This window comes from Garra rufa, chromosome 17, assembly GCF_049309525.1.
Source record: "Garra rufa chromosome 17, GarRuf1.0, whole genome shotgun sequence".
NCBI lineage: Eukaryota > Metazoa > Chordata > Actinopteri > Cypriniformes > Cyprinidae > Garra > Garra rufa.
Window position 1 is genome coordinate 11,686,170 of NC_133377.1, and position 6,000 is coordinate 11,692,169.

Genomic DNA, 6,000 nt, shown 5'->3' on the forward strand with positions numbered 1-6,000 from the left:
AATGTTCTCATTTATGAAAAATATTTGAACTTATAAAGCAGCTGTTTACTTAAAAAAAAGACATGATAGTGTAATTAGAAAGTTTAATACATTTTATTTTAATCTTTATTTTATACATATAGCTTAATATATATATTTGTATTTATTTGATATTTTTTAATTTCAAGGTTTGGATATTTATGAGCACTAATTCTAACAGAAAAAAGATACTGATACTGTTAAACATTATATTGTGTTAACTGTTCAAATAAATCTTCACTGTGAAGCAACACTTAGGCTACTGTATTTGCACTGAATTGGAAATGACGTCATTTTAATATAGTCAGTCGTGAACTAAAGTGGGCCGGTCTAAGGCTTGAAACTCCAGGGCTGAAAAGGAGTCCCACTCCGGCCCTGGTTAGTCCATATTTGACCCAAAGTTGGGTTGAAACAGCCCCGCATTTTTAGAGTTATTAGCTGTATTTTCTTAGGAAAGCATCACTATTGGGATTTAGATGAGCAAAACAATCTCATATATGTGACCCTGGACCACAAAACCAGTCAAAAGGGTAATTTTTTAAAACAGATTTATACATCATCTGAAAGCTGAATAAATAAGCTTTACAATATCTCAATAATCTTTGTTCTATAAGCTATACGCCTTATTCAGCCCGCTGCCATTTTGAATCGAAAACGAGGCTGTGAGGGATAGCAGTCCAGCAGCGGCCACTGTGGCGCATTGTTGCGTACCGGGATGTAGATCGTATAGCCGTAAAATAATAGGTCATTTCACATTTTTCCACAGGAAAAAGAGCTCCAGAAAACGTGGATTGATCGACAGGACATATAACCTCACTTTCAGGTAACAATATTGCATTTAAGAAAATGACTGTGGAAACTAGCCGGTTGGCTAATTGCTAATTTATAATGCGAGCATGTTTATCTTCCTTTAAACGTTTACGCAGAGCTAACATGTTATGTACTACTACAACAACTAAACTAAATATCTCCATTTTGTATAACGTTAGATTACAAAGAACACAAAAGTGCTCAACATTTTACTCAGGATTGTTTTTCAAAAACACTGACTGGAATTAGGACGCTTGAGGAGGGTTCAGCTCCGTCTGTGTTTACCTGGACTCTAAGACCTCACGAAAAGAAAACCTTGCGATTGTAAATGAAAAAGATATTCTTTTTAAATGATGTTTTAAAGATTAACATGTTTAATAGTTTGTGTTAAGAGCCTGCAGTTAGATCGTAAGCCTCTTTCAGACAACATGTTAAGTCATACAAAAAACAGTGGGTTGAAAGTTTATTTTTATGCAAAGCGATCAAAAGATAACATTTATTTATTAGTTTGCCATGTAGTGTTTGATGTCAACCCCTTTTAAAATCGCAAAATGATATTCAGAACATTATTTTTTTGTTTCTGTCTTGCTTTAGACAAGGAAAATGTCATGTTTATCGTAATTTCATAATAAAGGTCGGGAAGACGCTTATGACCTAGCTGCAGGCTCTTAACACAAACCATTAAGCATTTTAATCTATATAACATCATTTGAAAAACTCTGTGTAAGCGTTTAAAGGAAGATAAACATGCTCCCATTAGAAATTAGCAGTCTTTCCACAGTCATTTTCTCAAAAAAATGCAATCTTGTTACCTGAAAGTTAGGTTATATGTCCTGTCGAACAATCCACGTTTTCTGGAGCTCTTTGTCCTGTGGAAAAATGTGAAATAACCTATTATTTTACGGCTATACGATCTACATCCCGATACGCAACAATGCGCCACAGTGGGCGCTGCTGGACTACTATCCCTCACAGCCTCGTTTTCGATTCAAAATGGCAGCGGGCTGAATAAGGCGTATAGGACGATATTTGATCTAGATACAACTTTTAGAAAATCTGGAATCTGAGGGTGCAATAATAAATAAATAAATATTGAAAATAATCACCTTTAAATGAAGTTCTTAGCAATGCATATTGCTATTAAAAAATATGTTTTGATATATTTACAGTACAAAATTGACAAAATATCTTAATAGAACATGATCTTTACTTAATATCTTAATGATTTTTGCCATAAAAGAAAAATAGATCATTTTCACCCATAATAATGTATTTACAAATATACCCATGCTACTTAAGACTGGTTTTGTGGTCCAGGGTCACAAATTCTTATCATAAAGGTATATCAGACCTTGGACGTGAGCTCTCGGGCCATTAACTTGACCATCAAAACATCCATTTGGCATTGACATTGGTGGCAAGTTTTGCACATGCAAGCAAAATCCTTTAAAATTCTCTTTTTCCAATACAGTTGATTGAAAAACCGGATGGAAAATCCATCGTTTCAGCAGTTTCACACGTTAAGTGTTTATTTTCATTCGCTGGCTAAAGATAAAGATTTAAATGTGGAAACTAGAGACCAAATGTGACCTGAGAATCAATGCAAGATAAACAGATATGATGTTCATATTTGCTCAAGGCAAACACAATGTTCACTGGCATTAAACAAGGCTCTGTCAATAGAACAAGTGCGGTCGCTAGGGTTCTAGAGCCCTGTTACTAGAAAAACACATCCGAATTACACTGTGAGTAAAAAGTTTTTGAACAGTAATATTTTAATGTGTTTTATTTATGTCTATTTTTTTATGCTTCTTTAGTTCAGAAGGATTTCTGAAAGACTGGAGTAATGATGCTAAAATTGTAGCTTTGATCACAGGAATAAATTACATTTTAAAATATATTCAAATAGAAAGTTTGTATTTTAAATAGTAAAAATATGGCACTGTTTTTCCTGTACTTTGGATCAAATAAATGCAGGTTTGGTGAGCCTTGGTGAGGAAGAGACTTCTTTAAAAAAAAAAAAAACTAATTTGTACTGCTCAAAAACTTTTGACTGTTATAGTGTAACAAGTTTGGGAAATTTAGCGTTTGAAATAGATTCCAGACATGCTACTCAATCTTTATCAAATGAACCAGACCCACCCTTAATTGCTTTTTTCCGCTTAAGCAGTTTTCCTAACAGTAGTCTTGAAGAGTTGGAAAGGGGTAGAGCCATTTACGTCATTTTTGTGCTGCTCACTTTCTTTTGCGCAAGAAGCATCTGTTGAGACGTGCCCCGCTCCGGCAGAGCAATTACTGATAAGGGCAAAACTGTTTATCTTGTCCAAAGCACTTGTTCCACGAGCCCCTCTCTCTTCACTCTGTCCTGCCCTCACCATCAAACTCTTTCTGCAGGAAACCAACTAACTCTAAAGGGATAGTTCACACAGAAATTAAATTCTATCATTAATTACTCACCCTCATATCGTTCCAATCCTGTAAGACCTTTGTTTATCTTTGGAATACAAATTTAAATATTTAATGAAATCCGAAAATCTCTCTGACCCTCCATAGGCAAGAGTCCTTCCACATTCAAGGCCCAGAAAGGTACCAGAAACATCAACAAAATGGACCATGAGACATCAGTGGATCAACCAGAATTTTACGAAGCTACAAGAAAACTTTTTTGTGTGAAAAAAATAAAAGATAAAATAAAAATAAAAAAACAGAAAGACCCTTGCTGTCTATGGAGAGTCGATGAGATCTAAGATTTCATCAAAAATATCTTAATTTGTGTTTCGAAGATGAACGAAGGTCTTACGGGTTTCGAATGACATGAGGGTAATTAATTTCAGAATTTTTGTTTTTTTGTGTGAACTACACACTTAAAAATAAATAAAGGTGCTTCACGATGCCATAGAAGAATCTTTTTTGTCTAAATGGTACCATAAAGAACCTTTAACATCTGAAGAACCTTTCTGTTTCATATTTTTTGTGGTGAACGAAGGCTATTCAAATTAAAAAGGTAAGAAAGACATGGTTCTTTAAAGAACCTTTGATTGAATGTTTTTTTGTGGAAACAAAAATGGTTCTTCTATGGCATTGCTGTGAAGCACCTTTATTTTTAAGATTGTAACCCTTTAAACTAACTTTTGACCAACTAAAGACCAGTTTAAACCATGGGTCAAAACATACTGTATATTGTTTATGGTTTGACAGGAGAAAACTCTTTTCTAGACATTGTTAAATTCACAAACTCATTGTTCATGCAACTACATGTGCTAGTTAATTTCAGAGATGTATAATTGTCCCCAAAGTCCTTTAGATTTGCTTTTAGGAGCTGGTGCTCTCATAGAAAATGAGGAAGCAAGACTTAGCTGAGCTAGTCGATCATGATTGTCTTGTTGGTTTAACCTAGTTAAGCTGCCTTGCGGTTAAACTACCATAATAACATTCAAAACACATCAAAGACATTTCATATCAACAGATATCTATGACAAGTATGTTTTTGATATCATAAGTCAGAGTGAAGTGCCTAATGGGTTTATTAGTATACTGATAATTACCCTAGTTTATAGAACATAGTTATGCATGTATAGCATATGTCAATTAGAAATTGTGCCGGGCCTTTATGAGCTTCAATACTGTAAGGTTAAGCAGTTTCTGAATTATTTTCAGAAAATGAGGAAGACAGTGTCAATTGCACTGCTTAACCATATGCAGAAAATTAGTTGTTATGTGCTGTCTGAAGTCAACAATAAAATCTCTTGTTTTGTTGATGTTAACAGAGCCATTATAGCTGTCAGACTAGGCTTTGGGTTCAAGCAGTCAAATCATTGCTAATGAGTCCTTGAACTGTAGTAGCATCAGCAAACTTAATGATGTGATTGTTTTTATGTTTGCCTGCACAGTCATGGATCAGCAGGGTGAATGGCAGAGGACTCAGTACAAAGCCCTGTGGTACACCACAGTAAAATATGACGTCACACAATGTTCTGGTGTAGATTTTGACTGTTTTTGCTTAAGAAGTCCAATAAGTGCAGAGAAATAGTGGACGTGTCATCTTGTGTGCAATGGTTATACTAGTAATAATTTTAGTATTGATTCAACCCTCTATGGTACAGAGTTGTCAAATGGCAACAATTCATTTCTACTGATTTACTTTAAAACAATATATTGGATTATGATAATTAAAAAGTGCCAGTCCTAAGGGAGTCAATAATTATTAAAAAAAGATAAAATATTTCATGGTTAGAACTTAATGCGTACCATAGAGTGTTAACTCTATTGAATGTGCATTTGTAGTGAACTTTAAATCATAACCCGAAGATGATCTAATATTAATGAAATAAAAGAGCACTTAAGTGTACAAAGAGAGTCAAGTCCAGTCACCTTTATTTATATAATGTTTTTAACAATACAGATTGTGTCAAAGCAGCTATACAGTATGAAATAGAAAAATAGTGTGTCAATAATGCAAAGGGACAGCAGTAAACACTAAATTTTCAGTTAAAGGCGATATATCATTGAATTCGGTCATGTCATCTTCCAGCTCAGTTCAGTTCAAATAGTATACGATATCGCTGGAAATTAAGTGTTCCCAACTAAGCAAGCCAGAAGTGAAGGAACCGGAACTCCACTGGTCACAAAAATGGAGAAAAAAGCCTTGGGGGAAACCAGGCTCAGCCAGGGCCAGACGAATGTTGCAGCAAAGTCAGATTGTGCAGAGGACTCATCAGGATCCCATGGTCTTGTGCCGATGGCCGTCTAGGTGACAAGGTTTTCACTGGGGATCAGTCTCTGGGGCTCATCTAGTTGACGTGGTGTCCGCTGAAGCTCAGGGCTGTAGAGGTAATCTCCACATGCTGATCCACCATCTGGGCTGGATACGGACTGGATCCAGGGGACTGCAGTAAGAGCACACGATCATGACTGTGTCTTAATTACACTCCATTTATTACTCACTGACAAAGTACAAATGTGACCCTGGAGCACAGTATAAGTGTTTATAAGTCATCTGAAAGCTGAATAAATGAGCCTTCCATTATGGTTTATTATGATAGGACAATATTTGACTATTTGAATCTAATCTTGGAATCTGAGGGTGCAAACAAATCAAAATATTGATAAAATTGCCTGTCCAAAATTAAGTCCTTAGCAATGCATATTACTAATCAAAAATTAAGTTTTGAC